Raw genomic sequence first — 23,001 nt, 5'->3', positions numbered from 1 at the left:
AATTTTGTACTACGATATTGTGTCTTTCGATATTATGTCATAGATTCGTCCTCTGTATCTTCGTGCTGACTGTCGTATTAAACATAGCACTGGCTAAGACAAAGACCACAGTCCGGCGGCTTCACAGACCTTGTAGAGACTCTGTAGATAGGTGTATAGGATAATGTAGAATGATTCATTGTATAGGTGCTACGGGTCATTTTCTGTTAGTTCTTCCTTAGCACGAAGTGATGACCTGTTTCTATCGGCCATAACTGTGGAAACATAAAGGAACAACACATATTGTTCCACCATTGCTCAGTATTGTCACTGCTCTCTTTAGCAAATGATAGATATAATTTAGGTACGCTCACTTTCAAAGGCATTCTCTTATAGACTTTGGCCTTAACTGTGATAACTTGTGCTTTGCGCTTTTGGTAGCAACATTCACTGGATGTACATGTGTGTATGGGACTTGTATGACGCGGCTCAAGGTCTGAAGCAGCGATCTGCAGCTTAGCACGTGGCAAACTGGATCAGTCCCTAACTTTTCTACAAACCATTGGATCCGGACTCAAAATCTGGCCAGTGCTTTACACAAATACTAAACTGATGGGTTATGCACAACAGAGGCCTTTTTAACAGTCTTGAATGTCTTAATGTGTTTTTGTGAGTGAGACTTGTTCTTCTAGCAGAGTGGAGCTTGTAGGCTTGGCAGCATCTTTTCCTGAGAGGCGCCTTTCTGAGTTTTGGGTAAGGGGTGACTTTACATGACTGAACAAGAGTTGTCTTATCCTGGTGTCAGCGACTCCTGTAAAAGTTTAAGATAGCTATCAAGGAGTGGGTGTACTCATATAAACACTGGGTTGCTGTGACCCTTTCCCCCTTTTTACAATGTTATCCAGGACCTTTTGAAAATACTAAAATTATGTATACCTGAAAGGCGTTCATTTGGCTCTTTTTATCCTCTGATCTGTTGTTGTTATTCACATTTTATTTTTGCCCATTACAGTAAGCGCTATATAAATACAGTTACAGTTCACAACCTGATGTATTGGCTCATCCCTCTTCATCCATAGGCTAATTTAATTTTAAAGGACGGCATTCTGCTATTTTGCAAGGAGTACACCAACCCACCCATCTGTCCTTTCCGCGCCAAGGACTAGTTATTGGCAATGAGTGCTCTTTGAGAGCAAGAAAATATTTTTTAGTCAGTGTTATTTTTTTGTATTGATCAGAACAGCTCCACAACAATAAGGTTTTAGAAAAAATACCTCAAAATAAGCATTCACAAAGCCGAAAGGATGGCAGGCTAATACCAGATCTATTGGCTTTGCTAGTGCTTATAGGATATTGGTAAGTAGCTTGCTTTGGCTGATGTATCTGTTAGGTGATGTTCACTTTGTTTGTTTGTGATGGGAACAAACTTCCTTGGCAAGCAGCATTGTCTGTACCAGGGGTGAGGGCACAAGACAGACCATATAAAATCTTTTACTTAGTCACAAGATCCTTGTTTTGAGTAAAATTATGAGTAAGATGTTGAGGATTCTATTTTAATTACTGGTTATTGGCATTTAAGAGTCGGGATCCGGAGCACTTACGTTTTCAGAGACCTCCTCATAATAGTAAATCTTCCTTCCTAGTTAGCAGCAATAGGCACTTTAAACAATGAGAACCTCCTTTACATGGTGCTGAAATGTTATAGTGCTGTTGACTTGCATCAAGGCACGTGTCTTTCTGTCTGTGCATTTAAAAGCTGTAGAATGTGCCCATAAATGTTTCCTGAGGCAAGCATGCATTCTAAATCAGGCTGCATAACTCAGTCTGGAGTAATTATATAGCTCTTCAATCCCTGGCAGCACAGCACTCAGGATAATGTGCTGCATGACTAAACACTTTTAAGGTCCCAAAGGCGAGACCTATTGGCTATGCCAATGCTTGTTTTTACTTTACTATGAACTGTACGAAATTTCACAAGTGCATGACGTATACGCGTAGGGTGTGCAACGCCTGCCTGCACGTATTTTTGGGGTCGCGACTTCGACATATTTTCAAAATGTGACATTTCACTGTACAAAGTTTAAATATCAGTTTTGTTTAAACACTTTCACACATACACTTTTTAAAATACTTTATAAACACCTATTTCTCCTTTATAATTATGTATACGAAAGTTTACGGGTGCGCGACTTGTGCGCAATGGTTGCGCACAACCTAAGCGACTCCATGTGACCTGAAAAGAAAGCTTCTGATTGGTTTAAAACATTTTCATTTAGTAAGAGGGAGGATCCAACACCTGTTTTATTCCTCTTATTATTTGTCTGTCTTCCTGACAAGACCTGCTTCTACTACCTTCCTTCATTTTTCTATTTGTGTTTGTTTTTTCACTTTTTATTTAAACAATGGCATCTAGTCATCCTGATGTTGACCCTCTGGAACAAGAAGAAGATGATATCTTGGAACCAGTAAAAAAGGAAAGGAAAGTGTGGTTTGGGCCTTCTTCAGTGTGCCGGAGGGAGAGAAGAAGGTCAATGCAAGGAAAGTTACCTGTAACATCTGTAAAAGAGTACTCTTGAGAGGCTCAGAAAAAAAGTACTCATGTGGAACGCCATCCATGAAAAAACATTTGGAGACAATCCACCCCTTGCATCTGGCTAGAGAAGATATGCAGAGGAAGAGGAATGAAGTGGCACAACAAGATCCAAATGCTCCTTCAACATCCTCACAAGGACTTCCACCAACACTGAGGCCAGACATTGTTCTAGAACTACTGGATGCCACCATTAGTTGTAAGAAATGTGATGAAAAACTCTGCACTGGGGAGCAATGCATTGGCGTCATTACCAATGCAATTAAAGCACATAAATGTTAATTTTTTTTATCTGCTCCCAAATGTTCTTTTTCTTTTTTTTCGAAACTGTTTTATTGGAGTCTTTAATTTTGTTTTGTTTAAAAAAAAGTCAAAAACACAAAAAAGTGAAAATTGTTAAAAAATGCATTTAAAAAACAATTCTAAAAAAAAAGAAATGGTTCTTGCGAAACCACTTATACTAGTTAAAAGTAAAAAAAATACCTGAGTGATTGCATGAGTGCAAGGATACTGCCTGAGTGATTGCAGGACTACTTGTATAGTGTCTGAATGATTGCATGAGTGCATAGGTGATGCCTGGATGATTTTGTGAGTGCAGGGGTACTGCTGGGGTGATTGTTGGAGTGCATGGATAGTGCCAGGATAATTTGAAGAGTGCAAGGGTAGTGCCTGGGTTATTGCACGAGTGCAGGGGCAATGAGTGGGTGATTGCATGAGTGCATGAGTAGTGCCTGGGTGATTGGAGGACTGCAAGGGTAGTGCCTGGGCTATTGTATGAGTGCATAGGTAGTACCTAGCGGATTGGAGGAGTGCATAAGTACTATCTGGGAAATTGCATGCATGCTGGAGTAATGTCTGGGTCATTGGAGGAGCGCATGGATACTGCCTGGGTGATTGATTGAGTGCATAGCTAATGTATTGGTGATTGCATTAGTGCTTGGGAAATGTCTGGGTGATTGGAGGAGTGTATAGCTAATGCATGGGTGGCTGCATGATGGCAGGGGTAATGTCTGGGTGATTGGAGGAGTGCATTGATAGTGCTTGGGTGATTGGAGGAGTGTATAGGTAATGCATGGGTGATTGCATGACTGCATAGGTTGTGCCTGGGTGATTGCATGAGTACAAATGTAGTGCCTGGGTGATTGGAGGAGTGCAAGGGTAGTGTCTGGTTGACTATATAAATGCAGGAGTTGTGCCTGGGTGATTAGAGGAATGCATGGGTACTGCCTGAGTGATTGAGGGAGTGCATGGGTAATACCTAGGTGATTGCATGAGTGCAGGGGTAATGTCTGGGGGATTGGAGAAGTTCATAGGTAATACCTGGTTATTTCAAGAGCGTATGGGTAATGTTTGACTAATTGGAGGAGTGCATGAGTAAGGTCTGGGTGATTGCATGAGTGTAGGAGTAATGGCTGGGTGGTTGTATGAGTGTAGTGGTAGTGCCTAGGTGATTGGAGGAGTCCATAAGTATTGTCTGGGTGATTTTATAAGTGCATGGGTACTGGATGGGTGATTGGAGGAGTGCCTGGATAGTGCCTGGGTGATTGGAGCAGTGGAAGAGTAGTGCCTGGGTTATTCTATGAGTCCATAACTAGTGCCAGGGTGATTGTATGAGTGTAAGGGTAGTGCTTGGGTGATTGCATAAGTGCATAAGTAGTGCCTGGGTAATTGCATGACTGCATAGGTAGTGCCTGGGTGATTGCATGAGTACAAATGTAGTGCCTGGGTGATTGGAGGAGTGCAAGGGTAGTGCCTGGTTGATTATATAAATGCAGGAGTAGTGCCTGGGTGATTAGAGGAGTGTATAGTAAGTGCCTGGGTGATTTCATAAGTTCATGTGTACTGCCTGTGTGATTAGAGGAGTGCATGGGCAATACCTAGGTGATTGCATGAGTGCAGGGGTATTATCTGGGGGAATGGAGAAGTCCATAGCTAATACCTGGGTGATTGCAAGAGTGTATGGGTAATGTCTGGGTAATTGAAGGAGTGCATGAGTAATGTCTGGGTGATTGCATGAGTGTAGGAGTAATGGCTTGGTGGTTGCATGAGTGTAGTGGCAGTGCCTAGGTGATTGAAGGAGTCCATAAGTAGTGTCTGAGTGATTTTATAAGTGCATGGGTACTGGATGGGTGATTGGAGGAGTGCCTGGATAGTGCCTGGGTGATTGGAGCAGTGGAAGAGTAGTGCCTCGTTATTCTATGGGTCAATAGCTAGTGCCTGGGTGATTGCATGAATGTAAGGGTAGTGCTTGGGTAATTGCATGAGTGCATAGGTAGAGCCTGGGTGATTGTATGAGTGCAGTTGTAGTGCCTGGGTGATTGCATAAGTGCATAGGTAGTGCATTGGTGATTTTATAAGTGCATATCTAAGGCTTTGGTGATTGCATGAGTGCAGGGGTAATGTCTGGGGGATTAGAGGAATGCATAGGTAATGCCTGGGTGATTGCATGAGTGTAGGGGGAATGTCTAACTGATTGCATGAGTGTAGGGGTAGTGCCTGGTTGACTGGAGGAATCCATATGTAACAACTAGGTGATTGCATGAGTGCAGGGGTAGTGTCTGGGTGTTTAGAGGAGTGCATAGGTAGTGCTTGAATGATTTTATAAGTGCACTGATAGTGCCTGAGTGATTAAAGGAGTGCATGGGTAATGGTAGTGCAAGAGTAATGTCTGGGTGATGGGGGAGTGCTTGAGTAATGTTTGGGCGATTGCAAGAGTGCAAGGGTAATCGCCTAGGTGATTGGAGCAGTGCATAAGTAGTGTCTTGGTGATTTTATAGCTGCATGGGTACTGGCTGGGTGATTGGAGAAGTACAGGCGTGGTGCCTGGGTGATTGGAAGAGTGCAAAGGAAGTGCCTGAGTGATTTTATAAGTACATGGGTACTGGCTGGGTGATTGGAGGAGTACTATGGTAGTGCCTGGTTCATTGGAGGAGTGCAAGGGTAGTGCCTGGGTGAATATATAAGTGTATTGGTAGTGGTTGGGTGATTGGAGGAGTGCAAGGGTAGTTCCTGGGTGAATATTTAAGTGTATGGGTAGTGGCTGGGGGATTGAAGCAGTGCATGGGTAATGCCTGGGTGATTGTATGGGTGGAGAGATAATGGGTGGGTGATTGGAGAAGTGCATGGGTACTGCCTGATTGTTTGAAGAAGTGCACGAGTAATTATAGGTGATTGCATCCGTGCAGGGGTAATGTCTGGGTGATTGGAGGAGTGCATGGAAACTGCCTGGGTGATTGAAGGAGTGCAATGGTAGTGCCTGGGAGATTGGAAGAGGCCATAGCTAATGCATGGGTGATTGCATTAATGCAGGGGTAATGTCTGGGTGATATTATAAGGGTATGGGTACTGGCTAGGTGATTGGAGGAGTGTGAGAATAGTGCCTAATTGTATAGATGAGTGCATGGGTAGTGTTTGAAGGAATGGATGAGTGGAGTAAAAGGGACGATAAACATTATTTCACATTATCATGCTTATTACAGTGTTTCATCTTATCTTTTTTAATTAATGTAGATACAAAACTCAGTGGAACTACTTTACTGTAGTTTTGTTGTAAACTGACTTTAAAATCTTTTCAAACTTCGCCATTACCTTCTGCAAAAAAGAAGAAAAACTGTTATCAAATATATTATTATAGTTTTAAGAACACAACATAATTTTAGAATTACATACAATTTTCAGTTTCCCTTTTCTGCTGTTCTCAGATTCTACTGAATTTCACCATACACAGTGAATTCAATGTAGATCATCATTCAACAGATATTGCGCGACTCCCGCGGCGGATGCTGGCGGAGCACGCCCCATGCATTGAGTTTTAAAAACAATTTTACCGATATTTTAAAATCGGCTGTATTTTAACCTGTTATATTTCTGTGTGGCTCCTACAACTATTTTAATTGCACTACTCTTTGCTCTTTTCTCTCCTGAGGCGGAAAGCCGGGAGATCTCTCTCTGCTCTGACTGCTTTCGGATTGGGGGACTGCATGTCACATCCTTACCTCGGGGGCAGTCGAGCATCCTCCTCTCGCCCTTGATTCGCGCTGCTCTCCCCTGTCTCCCTTTTGCCGTCCTAAGATCTGGTTATGGCTGATTACGAGCTGAGGGGCACGGTGGGACAGGGAGGCTGTGCATTGGTCCGGCGGCCATCTTGGGTGAGGCAGGCTTGCAAGTGGCTGACTAGGCTTGCAGCCTCACGGGCGGGACTATAAATCTAGACGGGGATGGCTCCGCGCAGCGGACGCGTGCAGCGGGCGCGCCTGTCCCGCGCCAAAGGAGCGCCTAAGGAGAGCCCGTCTGCGCCCGTCAGCGTCCCGGAGGTGGCCGGGGGCGGACGGGGGGACAACTGTCAGCTACAGTCAATTAGGTATTCTGCATTGCAGCTGTTGAGTTTGAGAGGGGGTAGAAATTGCGCCTGTTCGGTGCAGGGCCGTGGTTTTAGAGGGCATTTTCTCTGCAAGGGGTGTGGATGGTCTCTGCATGAGGCCCGGGGTGGGCGGGCCCCGGAAAACGTAGGAGACTTGTGTATACCCAGGTTGGGTCAGGGTTCGCCTGTGTGTAACTTTTCCTGTGCTCTTCTGAATACGAGATCCGTAAGCAAACATGCGCAGGACCTTTTTGACCTTCTTTCGGACTCTAAACCTGCCTGTCTTTTCCTAACGGAAACATGGTTGGGCGAGATATCCAGTCCGAATATCGCCAATGCTCTGCCCCCTGATTACTTCATGCTGCGGAAGGATCGGGGCTCGGGCAAAGGGGGGGGGGGGGGTGTGGCTCTGGTGATCGACCGTCGCTTCGAGTGCTCTATTGTCCCCACAGATGACATCCCTGGGGCCGAAACTCTGGGTTTCTGCTTGACGATTTCACCAGCCCAATCCTGCGCTGGCTTGTTAGTGTACAGGCCCCCTGGGCCTATTGGGTCCTTTCACGAGGGGCTTCACACTGTGATATCGGCTATGAGTGTGCAGTTTAAGCACTGCATACTTCTAGGTGATTTCAATATCCACATGGACTTGCCAGACGCACCCGACACCATCAAGTTGCTAGACACCACCAAACCTCTGGCTTGCTACCTTATGTGGCTTCCCCTACTCACAACAAGGGGCATATGCTTGATCAGATCTTCTCCACATCTTCCATCACAGTTGCGCTTCCTCGACCTGTACTGTGGTCTGACCATTTCTTGGTCAATTTTGATATTCAATTTAAATCAAGCCTTTCGTCCAGAGGGACTGGTCCTATCTCCCTGCCTTCGTGTGCCTTTCACAAAGTCTCTCCTGATATGGTCGCGCAGTATCTACCGTCCCATCCGAGCCAGTCTACTGGCGACTTGGAACAGGACCTGGATCTCTTTCAAACGTGGTTAGCGCAGTGCCTTAAGGAGCTGGCCCCTCCTCAGCGGAAGCTCAGGAACTCTCAGCGCGCCTCGGCGCCTTGGTTCACGCCCATGCTTAATGCTAGTCATAGGCTTTGCAAGAAGGCCGAACGAGCTTGGCGCTTAAATTATGATGAGCCCCTCAAGGAGGCTTATAGACAGTGCCTTAAGGGCTACCACAAGGCAATTTTTGTGGAAAAGAAATCGTACTTTGCCAGGAGGATTGAGGAGGCCTCTAAAACCAGCAAAGACATTTTTCTGATTGTAAAAGAATTTACCTCTCCTGCCTCTATCACTCCTAAACGTTCCTTTTCGAAGTCCTGGGTTACTCAATTGGCAAGCTTTTTTGCTAATAAGATCATCAGTATCCAGGCAACTTTCCCTCCAGTTGCTGGGGCAGCGTCTTCCATCCTGGCTCTACCCGTCCCCCAACCTGTGTCAGGGCAGCCCATGCTTGCTAATTTCCCTCCTATTGCTCTACAAGACTCGTTTGAGATTCTATCCAAGATGCGATCGGGATCACCTCTTGATCCCTGTCCGGCCAAGCATCTCGCCAAATTGGCACACGTGATTAACCCTATGCTCAATTCAATTTTGAATCTCTCCCTTGAGACAGGAGTCGTGCCTCCATCGTGGAAGGAAGCCTTGGTCTTCCCCTTTTAAAGAAGCCGGCATTAGATCCAGCCATCCATGCCAACTACCGTCCTATTTCACTGCTTCCGGTTCTGGCTAAGGTGACCGAGAAGCATGTACAGGCGGTCCTGGCGGATTTTGTGGAATCTCACGGCATCCTCCATTCTACCCAGTCCGGTTTTCGTGCTAACATGAGCACGGAGACGGCACTGCTTGAGGTGTCGGAAGCGATCAAGGAGGTCCAGGATAAGGGAGGAAAGGCACTGCTGGTGTTATTAGATCTGTCTGCGGCCTTTGACACCGTTCCTCATGGCCGCCTCTTGGCTAGACTCTTGGAGATTGGGTTAAGGGGAACGGTGTTCAGTTGGTTTGAGTCCTTTCTTTCGAATCGACAGCAGACAGTCTGGGCCCCGCCTTTCTCAGCCGCAGTACCGCCATTGGAGGTTGGAGTCCCCCAGGGGTCGATTCTAAGTCCCACCCTCTTTAACATCTATATGTCCCCTTTGGCGGTGCTGGCAGAGGCTTGCGGTGCCCAGATTGTCTCTTACGCCGATGACACCCAGCTTCTCTTCACCTGTGGCAAGAACAGAGACTTTGATGGAGAGCTTATTAAGAACTGCTTGGGTGCGGTGTTCGGCTGGTTTCATATAAACCAGCTGAAATGCAACCCAGATAAATCTGAGGTCCTTTTTTTTGGGTGTCCTCCTGACCCCTGTTGGAGGTCCTGGTGGCCGGCCGATATTCACCCCCCTTCTGCGGAGACGGGGATGGCAAAGAATCTGGGAGTCAAGTTGGACACCGGTCTGTCCCTTAAACCACAGATCCTGGGCCTGGTAGGACAATGCTTTAGGATACTGAGAATGCTCAGGAAATTCCTTCCTCTTCTATCCATTGCCCACAGGAAAAGCACAGTGCAGGCTTTGGTAGGTTCCAGGCTTGACTACGCTAACGTACTCTACCTTGGCCTCCCTGATTATCTTCTCTCACGTCTGCAGGTGGTGCAGAACTCGGCCGCTCGTGCCATCTTCGGCCTCGGCCGGAGGTCTCACGTTGCGGGCCTGCTGAAATCCCTCCACTGGCTTCCGATACGGAAACGCATCGAGTTCAAGACGCTGACCTTGGCATTTAAGGCACTCCATGGCTCTGGTGCAGGTTACCTAAGGAAGCGGTTGGGATTTCACATCCCATCCAGAGCACTTCGCTCGGCGTCCCTTTCACTGGCTACTGTCCCGGCAGTCAGGCGCGCTCGTATCGGGGGTCGCTCTTTTTGATACCTTGCTCCCCGAGCCTGGAATGCACTGCCACTGTCACTTAGAAAATGCGTGACCCTTTTGCCCTTTAGGAAGGAGTTGAAGACGTGGTTGTTCTGCAATTAACTCCCTTCCGCCGTGATGGTTGTGTTGTGTTGGGTCTGATAGCGCCGGGACACTCGGTCCGAGTAGCTGAGCGCTTAATAAAACTTTTATAACATAACATAACAGCGGGGAAAAAAAATAATCAATGAGATTGTAAAGAACAAACTAAATCAGCGTTGAGCATTATTTAAAGCAAGTGTACCAATCTGTTTACCTATCTACAGATTCTAAATTACATTCTTCAACTACATTAAGTCTTTTATTTCTCTTGAGTAAATTTTGTACAATCTCTTTTACATCGCGTATAATATAAAGATCAAATATATAAACTACTTCTTTCAAACACAATTTTCCAAATGTAATATGAATTAGCACAAACAATATTCCAAACACTAATTGCCACATCTTCCATTTGCATTGAAAATATCCAAAATAAACTTGTAATTTCATGTTCACATCTTCCCAATAGGCCGAATGATGTTTTTAAAACTTTGGAATCAAAAATATGAGATAGGAATTTGGTAATTCGTAACGCAACCTACATTTGAATTCCAAATGAGAATCATTGCTGTGTGTCCATCCTTTAGTGCACTTTAAATCAACAGTATAGTGTCCAGATGTTGTAGTAGGTCCATCATGGAAAATAATAGGCACTGCTTTAAAAGTTCTTCCTGGAATTGATACTTGACTTGCCACAACATTTTTAATTTTAGTTTCCAATTTTGTTCCATTTGCTCTACAACGTTGTAGCATTAAAATGAAATATTTTTCATATCTTTCTATATTTAATGTTGACAAAGTTTTTGATTTACAATGAGAACATTTCATATCTTGATTAGCTGCTTTTACAAATTTCTTAAAAGACACTGATTTGAAATCTGGTATCGTCAAGTATATGAATCGTTCAGTGTCTATATCAGTAGTAGAAGAAAATGAACACTCTTCACATTTATGATCCCATCTGTAACTTAGTCCAAATAAATGTTCAATTTATATTCCTTCATCATCCAATACTCCAAGCATAAACATAAGAAATTCTGAGAGGCAAGATGGCGTCCGCACCAGTGGACATGTGAGGTGACCGCTCCTGCCTGACCTCGCAAAATTGATTGTTGAAGGGAGAAGAGAGACGGAGATGTACAGTCTGTGCACATAGCAACACTTGGCAGTTCTTTAAAAACTGCTGAAGCAACTTTCCAGGTTACTCACGGAGTTTTAATAGGCTGAGTACGAGCCGGTTAGCCGCTGATGGTCAATGCTGGAGAATCTGCTGGGACTCGCGGCGGGGCTGAGCAGGTGTCGATGGAGCCGGTGGGCATTCTCGGCATTTAGGATACGGAACACCTGGAGACAGTCCTGCGAGAGCGGAGGAGGATCGGATTGTCCGTCGGGAATGCCTCCAAAAGGAACCCGCGGGAGACCGCGTGGCTATGAAGGGGAAAACGCTGAGAGGGATACTGAGGTGAGAGAGAAAAATCATGGCAATCTGGGCAAGACTGAGAAACGCGACTCTGTTGCTGCGAGAGCCAAAGGGGACGTGATTGAAAAAAACGATTCCGGCAATTTTCTCCGCTGCAAAAGATAAGCGGAAGGGCAAAAAGGCTGCGCACACTTCTTCAGTGGGCCCTGACTCGGTAGATATGACCGATGGGGGTCCGTTGAACATGGACGGATTAAACTTAATATTAAACCCAGTAGTGGGGGAGGAAGCTATCTCCGGAAATACCACACCCCAGTTAAATGCTTGTGATGGGAGTTTACAAGGAAACTCTATTGTTTCTGAAGATCCCGGTGGTATAAGGAAAGCCACGGAAGGTATCGGAAGCATAGACAGTGGGGCCATAGATGATAGTCAACAAGCTAATTTGCAAGCTGTAAATTTGCAGGGAGATAATCAAACACAGCTACTAGATGCGGAATCGGGGGACTTTTATTCCTTGTCAGAACAATCCCTCCAGATCATGGTTAACTACCGACATCAATGAAGAAAGAAGACGGCTAAGAACTGCAGAAAGAATCTGGAGGTACAATCCCTCCGTCCTCCATCGCGATCAACTCCTAGAAGTCCGCAGGTCCTACAAAAAACGCATTAAAAACAAAAAGACAGCTTTCTTCTACTCCTCTCTAGACACCGCAAAAAAACGACCCAAAGAGCTTTTCAATATCATCAGGAACCAAACCTCAAAGCCGGTGACATCCTCAACACTGGCATCCAAAGACCGTTGTGACAACTTCGCCAACTTTTTCAATGAAAAAATTGCCACGTTAGATCTCTCGCTTGGCTCAATGCTCTCCCCCTCCATCGAGAACATAGCGTCTAAAAACCATGATAGCGACTCCGTGATTCCCCCAAAACACTGGTCCTCTTTCATTCTCATCCAGGAAGCAGAGTTAGTTAAATTAATCTCCAATGCCAAACCCTCATCACACGCCCTCGATCAGCTTCCCCCACACCTGGCCAAAGACCTGAAGCTTGTCCTAGCCCCACTATGGTGCAAGACCATTAACAGCTCTCTGAGCTCTGGAAGCGTTCCAGACTGACTCAAAGTAGGCCAAGTTACACCTCTGCTGAAAAAGCCAGTGCTAGACACCGAGGACCTGAACAACTTCAGACCCCTTTCGAATCTACCTCTCCTATCCATAATCCTGGAAAGATGTGTACTCCCTCAGCTGACCCAACACCTGGATAATATCAATCTCCTTGACCCCCATCAATCGGGCTTCAGAAAAGGCTGCAGTACCGAATCCGCAATCCTCAATGTCATAGATGACATCCTCAAATCACTCGACTCGGATCACTGCTGTCTTCTCATCCTTCTAGACTTATCGGCCGCGTTCAATACAGTTGACCACAAATTGCTCATCAAGGTTCTGCAAGAAAGGGCTGGCCCCTCAGAGACGGTCCTCCACTGGTTCTCTTCCTTTCTCCACAACCGCTCACAAAAAATAAAAATTAAAAATTTCGAGTTCAACCTCCACCCTGTCATCAGGGGTATCCCCCAAGATCAGTGTTATCCCCTCAGCTTTTCAACATTTACATGGAACCCCTCACCTTTTTACTCAGGAAATCCAACATCCCTTTTCACTTATATGCTGATGACACGCAGCTTTATGTGGAAACCACCTCTATTGACGACATCCAGAGACTTAATAACAGGCTCAAGGAGGTGCAACTATGGCTCGCAAACAATCACCTGAAACTCAACCAAGAGAAAACGGAAATACTCCTCATCTCCAACAAAAATGATAACCCCCAAATTGAAGAATGGCTCAAAGCCATTGACTTCCTCAACGGTAACCTCGCCCTGGCGAATTCGGTAAAATCTCTAGGCATCACCCTAGACCCGAAACTGGACATGAAAAAACATATTTCAATATCTGCCAAAAGTGCCTTTCTCAACCTGAAACTATTTTACAAAATCAAACTCTTCCTCCCACCCAAGGACCTTCAACAAACCACCCAAGCACTGGTACTCTCCAGAATTGACTATGGGATTGCAGCCCTAACCGGGACAGCAATATCACACCTCGCCCCCCTAAAGACAACCTTCAATGCAGCAGTTAGGATGGTCACTGGAACCAGGAAATTCGATCACATCACTTCCGCTATCAGAGATTTTAATTTTGAAATTTCACTATGCAGTTTCTTGGCGTTAGAGGATTCCTGAGCTGGAGAGGACACCGGGGACTATAAGCTGAAAGCTTGCTGAAACAAAAAAGTCTTTAGGGCTTTACGGAACTCAATATAGGAGGGGTAGGATCTGACGGGGGTGGAAGAGTGTTCCAGAAAGTGGGCGCAAGGACCGAAAATTTCTGGCCTCCCGAACGTTTTTTCTTAAAGCGGGGGATGACTAATAAGGATTTAGTGGAGGAACGTAGGTCTCTAGAAGGGCTGTAGTTGGTGATGGCAGAATTAATGAAAGCAGGAGCAGTGCCCGCCCGGGCTTGAAAGGTGAGGCAGCCGAGTTTGAAAAGGGCTCGTTGTTTGATGGGGAGCCAATGAAGGGCCGTGAGGAGGGGTGAGGAGTGATGATATTTGGATAGGCCATGCACCAGGCGGGCTGCCTGGTTCTGCACCAGCTGAAGGCGTTGAAGTGCATAGGCGGGGGCACCATTATAGATAATGTTCCCATAATCGATCTTAGATAAAACCATGGCCATTACAATCAGTTTGAGTGCAGAGGGAGAGAAAAACCGGGATACTTTCCTAATAATGCGCAGGGTAAAGAAACAAGAAGAAACGACAGAACTGATATGGGTGTGAAGTGTCAAATGATGATTGAGAGTGATACCGAGGGTCTTAACTGAATGAGAGGGGATGGGAGGAGGGCCAAGAGAGGGGGGCCAGAATGATGGTGACCAGGGGTTGCCACTGCCTCCAGTAAAAATCAGCTCTGTTTTATCCGGGTTGAGTTTGAGATGATTTGCATTCATCCAATCCCGGATAAACAGCATGACGGACTGGAAGCTAGTGGTGCCTGGCGAAGGGGAAGAAAAATTAAAAATAAGTTGGAGGTCATCAGCATAGTTATAAACTGTGACCTCCATTTTTTGGAGTGCAAAAATAAGAGGAAAAATGTAAAGGTTAAATAAAAGGGGAGAGAGAGAGGAGCCCTGAGGGACACCACATTTCACCCTGCGGGGCGGGGCCGAGAATTCAGCAAGGTGGACCGCCTGAGTGCGGTCATCCAGGAAGGAGCCTATCCAGGTCAGAACCTGTTCTCCTATGCCCGCCGCCTTGACACGGGACAAGAGGATGGAGTGGTCCACCGTGTCAAAAGCGGCGGACAAGTCCAGGAGAACCAGGGCCTGAGGGGTGTTGGTATCAAGTCCCTCCCTGAGTTGGTCCATGACAGAAATAACCACCTTCTCAGTAGAGTGGCGGGGGCGGAAGCCCGCCTGGCAGGGTGCAAGGTAGTTACTGTTCTCTATAAAGGAGCTGAGCACCTGGGTGACATGGGACTCAGCTACCTTTCCCAAATAAGGGAGAAGAGATATAGGGCGGTAGTTTGCCGGGGAGGAAGGGTCAGCGCCCGTTTTTTTTAGTATAGGGAGAATTATAGCAGTCTTAAAAGGGGCCGGGACGAAACCATAGGTGAAACAATTATTCAGGAGGGTAAGGGCAGGAGATGGGCATTCAGTAAAGATCTGACGGAGAATGCGTGCCGGGCAGATGTCGACTGGGGAGCCCGACTTGACATGCCTAAGTAAAGGGGGCAAAGATTCTCTAGTAAGTGGGGGAATAGAGGTGAGGGACCGATTATTGCCTGGTGGTTGGGGGTGAGTGAAAGTGGGCGGAGGGGGGGGATGTTGGCTTTGATGAGGGCTATTTTTTCAATAAAGAACTCGTTAAGCGAGTCGCATAGTGCCTGGGAGGGGGGGATCTTGGGTAGAGTTCTGTCCGATGATGCCAGCTCGTGGACGGTGGAAAAAATCTCACGAGGCTGGCTTTCTGCAGCTAGGATGCGCCCAGAGAAATATTCGGTCTTAGCTGTCAGAATGGCTTGTTTATATTCACTGCGTAAGGTGATGAAGTGTTGTCTTCGGGTGGGGCAGTATGCTCTTCTCCAAGCTCGTTCGACCTGCCGTAACTCTAGTTTCTTGGCTTTAAGGCCGGGGCTAAACCACTTGTTGGCATTGTGGGTGCGGTTGATGGTAACCCGCTTCCGGGGGGCCACTGGGTCGCAGGCTTTGGTAAGCCAGCGATCTAGGATGGTAGCTTGGGAGTGTGGGAGCGAGCCCGATAGGTCTGGGCAGGTGGCAGCTAACGAGTTACAGAGAGATGGAATGTCGACTTTATGCCAGTTCCTTGCCCAGGTGTTTTTGGGGAGGGAAGCTGATGTTTTATGACTCAAATCCAAGGAAAAGGCGAGCAGGGAATGATCCGACCAAGGACTGGGCGAAATAGTAGGAGTGGAAGTCGGGATGTTTAGTGTCCAAATCTGATCAAGGATATGGCCCCGGATGTGAGTGGGAACTTGAACGAGCTGAGTGAAGTTAAGGCTGAGAAGCAACTGAGTGAAATCTTTGGAGGTGGTGTCCTCGGCGCGGTCAGTAGGCCAAAAATTAAAGTCTCCCAGAACGAGGACAGAGGCACTATTGACTACTAAGGTGGCCAGTAAGTTCTGGAAGGCAGAGAGAAAGCCAGGTGATGGCTGAGGTGGCCGATACGTTAATACGCAGGTGATTGGGATCTTGAAAGAGGTGGAGCGTACTACGAGGCAGTCAGCTGCTGGTAGTGTGGGCGATGCAAGTGTCTGAAAATGAAATCCCTTGCGAGCAATCAGGGCTACCCCGCCACCTGCTCTATTCTCGGATCGATCAGCACGGAGCATAGAGTAGTGGGGCGGGAGGGTGGCCAGGACGCTTGGCAGGGAGTCAGATCTATACCATGTTTCGGTTAAAAACAGAAGGTCTGGGGAATTGGAATCTAAAAGATCAAATATTTCGGTCTGGTGCTTGACGGCTGATCTCGTGTTCAGAAGGAGGACAGCAGTGGGGGGGGGACGGGTGTGATAGACATGGGTAAAGCAATGCCGAGATTTTGAGCATAAGACAATGTGGCTGGATTTAGCGGCCAATTTTTATTAAAGGAGCACAGTTGTTCAGAGGTATATGTTAGAGATCGCGCATGATGGTGTGCCCCTTGCCCCGGTCGGTCGCCGACGGGCGCAGACGGGCTTGCCTTAGGCGCGCCTTCGGCCTTAAATGGCTCCCAATAGAGCTGCGAGCCAGCTTCAGACCAGCCTGCCTCACACATAGAGCCCTGCACACAGGCAAACCTGAATACTTAGCCGCCAAACTTAAAAGGGCCGGCCAGTCCAGAAGCCTCAGGAGCTCCAACACTATGCTACTCATCCCGCTGAAAACACGTAAGCAAAAAAACGCAGCCAAATCATTTGCTGGAAACGCCTCTAAAATCTGGAACTCCATTTCCCCCCCACATCAGAACGACCCCCTCGTTTCCAAAATTCAAGAACCTACTCAAAGTCCTCTTCCTCGAACGATCTCGAGGGAGCCGATAACAATCCCCAAAAAATTATATATTGCTGCAGCTATGGGGACTCAGGCAGATTCCCGCTGTTTCTTGGACCTACGTTCAACCCACCTCACCTGGAGCTGGCTGCAACCTACAGTTACCCCGCCTCCCCACGCCACCAGCCTCGCAGCGCCGGGACAGTGCCTGCTGGGACTTGGAGTCCATTGAATTTTGACATGTGCTCCTATTGGTGTGACGACATCATTAGGGGGAGGGGATACAGCACTAGCAAGTATTTTACACAGGATGAGCGCTATGGGGTCGTTACTCAACAGCATAAGGCACTGAAGAAGGAGAGTGTTCCGAAATGCATCTGCCGTTGCTGGGGTGTTTGAAATAAAGGGTTCCTGCACTGCTTTCCCCTGTGGCCTCTGATCTTTTCCTCGTGAAGGGATTCTTTTGGACATGTTATTGCGCTTGCCAGTTGCGCAATTAGATGGCCCTGCAGCGTCAAGAGCCACGGAATAAAGATTGGCAAGCTGCTTGCAGCAGTTGGAACACTGAGGAATCAGTAATTCCGTTGGCCGCCAAGAACGACAGGACGTCGTGTGTGGACAGAAGTATTTGACTTCAAGGGGGCACACAGTCTCGCATTTGACCGCCCTCACACATGAACTCACCTGAAGGGACGGGCTGCTGCAGCTATGGGGACTCAGGCAGATTCCCGCTGTTTCTTGGACCTACGTTCAACCCACCTCACCTGGAGCTGGCTGCAACCTACAGTTACCCCGCCTCCCCACGCCACCAGCCTCGCAGCGCCGGGACAGTGCCTGCTGGGACTTGGAGTCCATTGAATTTTGACATGTGCTCCTATTGGTGTGACGACATCATTAGGGGGAGGGGATACAGCACTAGCAAGTATTTTACACAGGATGAGCGCTATGGGGTCGTTACTCAACAGCATAAGGCACTGAAGAAGGAGAGTGTTCCGAAATGCATCTGCCGTTGCTGGGGTGTTTGAAATAAAGGGTTCCTGCACTGCTTTCCCCTGTGGCCTCTGATCTTTTCCTCGTGAAGGGATTCTTTTGGACATGTTATTGCGCTTGCCAGTTGCGCAATTAGATGGCCCTGCAGCGTCAAGAGCCACGGAATAAAGATTGGCAAGCTGCTTGCAGCAGTTGGAACACTGAGGAATCAGTAATTCCGTTGGCCGCCAAGAACGACAGGACGTCGTGTGTGGACAGAAGTATTTGACTTCAAGGGGGCACACAGTCTCGCATTTGACCGCCCTCACACATGAACTCACCTGAAGGGACGGGCTGCTGCAGCTATGGGGACTCAGGCAGATTCCCGCTGTTTCTTGGACCTACGTTCAACCCACCTCACCTGGAGCTGGCTGCAACCTACAGTTACCCCGCCTCCCCACGCCACCAGCCTCGCAGCGCCGGGACAGTGCCTGCTGGGACTTGGAGTCCATTGAATTTTGACATGTGCTCCTATTGGTGTGACGACATCATTAGGGGGAGGGGATACAGCACTAGCAAGTATTTTACACAGGATGAGCGCTATGGGGTCGTTACTCAACAGCATAAGGCACTGAAGAAGGAGAGTGTTCCGAAATGCATCTGCCGTTGCTGGGGTGTTTGAAATAAAGGGTTCCTGCACTGCTTTCCCCTGTGGCCTCTGATCTTTTCCTCGTGAAGGGATTCTTTTGGACATGTTATTGCGCTTGCCAGTTGCGCAATTAGATGGCCCTGCAGCGTCAAGAGCCACGGAATAAAGATTGGCAAGCTGCTTGCAGCAGTTGGAACACTGAGGAATCAGTAATTCCGTTGGCCGCCAAGAACGACAGGACGTCGTGTGTGGACAGAAGTATTTGACTTCAAGGGGGCACACAGTCTCGCATTTGACCGCCCTCACACATGAACTCACCTGAAGGGACGGGCTGCTGCAGCTATGGGGACTCAGGCAGATTCCCGCTGTTTCTTGGACCTACGTTCAACCCACCTCACCTGGAGCTGGCTGCAACCTACAGTTACCCCGCCTCCCCACGCCACCAGCCTCGCAGCGCCGGGACAGTGCCTGCTGGGACTTGGAGTCCATTGAATTTTGACATGTGCTCCTATTGGTGTGACGACATCATTAGGGGGAGGGGATACAGCACTAGCAAGTATTTTACACAGGATGAGCGCTATGGGGTCGTTACTCAACAGCATAAGGCACTGAAGAAGGAGAGTGTTCCGAAATGCATCTGCCGTTGCTGGGGTGTTTGAAATAAAGGGTTCCTGCACTGCTTTCCCCTGTGGCCTCTGATCTTTTCCTCGTGAAGGGATTCTTTTGGACATGTTATTGCGCTTGCCAGTTGCGCAATTAGATGGCCCTGCAGCGTCAAGAGCCACGGAATAAAGATTGGCAAGCTGCTTGCAGCAGTTGGAACACTGAGGAATCAGTAATTCCGTTGGCCGCCAAGAACGACAGGACGTCGTGTGTGGACAGAAGTATTTGACTTCAAGGGGGCACACAGTCTCGCATTTGACCGCCCTCACACATGAACTCACCTGAAGGGACGGGCTGCTGCAGCTATGGGGACTCAGGCAGATTCCCGCTGTTTCTTGGACCTACGTTCAACCCACCTCACCTGGAGCTGGCTGCAACCTACAGTTACCCCGCCTCCCCACGCCACCAGCCTCGCAGCGCCGGGACAGTGCCTGCTGGGACTTGGAGTCCATTGAATTTTGACATGTGCTCCTATTGGTGTGACGACATCATTAGGGGGAGGGGATACAGCACTAGCAAGTATTTTACACAGGATGAGCGCTATGGGGTCGTTACTCAACAGCATAAGGCACTGAAGAAGGAGAGTGTTCCGAAATGCATCTGCCGTTGCTGGGGTGTTTGAAATAAAGGGTTCCTGCACTGCTTTCCCCTGTGGCCTCTGATCTTTTCCTCGTGAAGGGATTCTTTTGGACATGTTATTGCGCTTGCCAGTTGCGCAATTAGATGGCCCTGCAGCGTCAAGAGCCACGGAATAAAGATTGGCAAGCTGCTTGCAGCAGTTGGAACACTGAGGAATCAGTAATTCCGTTGGCCGCCAAGAACGACAGGACGTCGTGTGTGGACAGAAGTATTTGACTTCAAGGGGGCACACAGTCTCGCATTTGACCGCCCTCACACATGAACTCACCTGAAGGGACGGGCTGCTGCAGCTATGGGGACTCAGGCAGATTCCCGCTGTTTCTTGGACCTACGTTCAACCCACCTCACCTGGAGCTGGCTGCAACCTACAGTTACCCCGCCTCCCCACGCCACCAGCCTCGCAGCGCCGGGACAGTGCCTGCTGGGACTTGGAGTCCATTGAATTTTGACATGTGCTCCTATTGGTGTGACGACATCATTAGGGGGAGGGGATACAGCACTAGCAAGTATTTTACACAGGATGAGCGCTATGGGGTCGTTACTCAACAGCATAAGGCACTGAAGAAGGAGAGTGTTCCGAAAGGCATCTGCCGTTGCTGGGGTGTTTGAAATAAAGGGTTCCTGCACTGCTTTCCCCTGTGGCCTCTGATCTTTTCCTCGTGAAGGGATTCTTTTGGACATGTTATTGCGCTTGCCAGTTGCGCAATTAGATGGCCCTGCAGCGTCAAGAGCCACGGAATAAAGATTGGCAAGCTGCTTGCAGCAGTTGGAACACTGAGGAATCAGTAATTCCGTTGGCCGCCAAGAACGACAGGACGTCGTGTGTGGACAGAAGTATTTGACTTCAAGGGGGCACACAGTCTCGCATTTGACCGCCCTCACACATGAACTCACCTGAAGGGACGGGCTGCTGCAGCTATGGGGACTCAGGCAGATTCCCGCTGTTTCTTGGACCTACGTTCAACCCACCTCACCTGGAGCTGGCTGCAACCTACAGTTACCCCGCCTCCCCACGCCACCAGCCTCGCAGCGCCGGGACAGTGCCTGCTGGGACTTGGAGTCCATTGAATTTTGACATGTGCTCCTATTGGTGTGACGACATCATTAGGGGGAGGGGATACAGCACTAGCAAGTATTTTACACAGGATGAGCGCTATGGGGTCGTTACTCAACAGCATAAGGCACTGAAGAAGGAGAGTGTTCCGAAATGCATCTGCCGTTGCTGGGGTGTTTGAAATAAAGGGTTCCTGCACTGCTTTCCCCTGTGGCCTCTGATCTTTTCCTCGTGAAGGGATTCTTTTGGACATGTTATTGCGCTTGCCAGTTGCGCAATTAGATGGCCCTGCAGCGTCAAGAGCCACGGAATAAAGATTGGCAAGCTGCTTGCAGCAGTTGGAACACTGAGGAATCAGTAATTCCGTTGGCCGCCAAGAACGACAGGACGTCGTGTGTGGACAGAAGTATTTGACTTCAAGGGGGCACACAGTCTCGCATTTGACCGCCCTCACACATGAACTCACCTGAAGGGACGGGCTGCTGCAGCTATGGGGACTCAGGCAGATTCCCGCTGTTTCTTGGACCTACGTTCAACCCACCTCACCTGGAGCTGGCTGCAACCTACAGTTACCCCGCCTCCCCACGCCACCAGCCTCGCAGCGCCGGGACAGTGCCTGCTGGGACTTGGAGTCCATTGAATTTTGACATGTGCTCCTATTGGTGTGACGACATCATTAGGGGGAGGGGATACAGCACTAGCAAGTATTTTACACAGGATGAGCGCTATGGGGTCGTTACTCAACAGCATAAGGCACTGAAGAAGGAGAGTGTTCCGAAATGCATCTGCCGTTGCTGGGGTGTTTGAAATAAAGGGTTCCTGCACTGCTTTCCCCTGTGGCCTCTGATCTTTTCCTCGTGAAGGGATTCTTTTGGATATATATATATATATATATATATATATATGTTATACAATGGCTCTGCGATAGGAAAGCACACGACAGCAGTAAGGTGAAAAACCTTCTTTTAATTCATGGCGATGATGATCAAACGTCCGTTATTTCGCTTGTCTGCCCGACGCGTTTCTGAGCTGTCCGCTCCTTCCTCATGGGCAATCTGGCATCGCGGTATGTGGCTCAAGAATCCCAGTCCTATGCTGCCTTTAGTAGTAACAGTCTCAGGTGTGGTCGCTTTAGTAGCGCACTGATTTCTGGGATCTGTAGTTTTGAATGTCACTTATCATTCCCACAGTGGGTCCTGCAATGTCAGATATATTGTTCAAGATCACAGTGGAAAGTACAGACCCACTGCAATATTTCAAGCACTTCAATGTGCCCCGATACATGTAATCACCTCCGCTTGGTGTCTGAATCTGCTGTGCTGTTTTCCGGCTCTGAGCAGTCTCGAGTCAGTCAGCCCCTTCCTCCAGCGGCTCCCTCCTCCTTTCCAAAGGTGGTGCTCTCCCCACGACGAAGCTGTCGTGTGAATTTTTGTTATACAATGGCTCTGCGATAGGAAAGCACACGACAGCAGTAAGGTGAAAAACCTTCTTTTAATTCATGGCGATGATGATCAAACGTCCGTTATTTCGCTTGTCTGCCCGACGCGTTTCTGAGCTGTCCGCTCCTTCCTCATGGGCAATCTGGCATCGCGGTATGTGGCTCAAGAATCCCAGTCCTATGCTGCCTTTAGTAGTAACAGTCTCAGGTGTGGTCGCTTTAGTAGCGCACTGATTTCTGGGATCTGTAGTTTTGAATGTCACTTATCATTCCCACAGTGGGTCCTGCAATGTCAGATATATTGTTCAAGATCACAGTGGAAAGTACAGACCCACTGCAATATTTCAAGCACTTCAATGTGCCCCGATACATGTAATCACCTCCGCTTGGTGTCTGAATCTGCTGTGCTGTTTTCCGGCTCTGAGCAGTCTCGAGTCAGTCAGCCCCTTCCTCCAGCGGCTCCCTCCTCCTTTCCAAAGGTGGTGCTCTCCCCACGACGAAGCTGTCGTGTGAATTTTTGTTATACAATGGCTCTGCGATAGGAAAGCACACGACAGCAGTAAGGTGAAAAACCTTCTTTTAATTCATGGCGATGATGATCAAACGTCCGTTATTTCGCTTGTCTGCCCGACGCGTTTCTGAGCTGTCCGCTCCTTCCTCATGGGCAATCTGGCATCGCGGTATGTGGC

Source organism: Lissotriton helveticus, chromosome 3_1, assembly GCF_964261635.1.
Source record: "Lissotriton helveticus chromosome 3_1, aLisHel1.1, whole genome shotgun sequence".
Classification (NCBI taxonomy): Eukaryota; Metazoa; Chordata; class Amphibia; order Caudata; family Salamandridae; genus Lissotriton; species Lissotriton helveticus.
The sequence above is the reverse complement of the archived record's forward strand: the minus strand, read 5'-3'. Positions refer to the sequence as shown.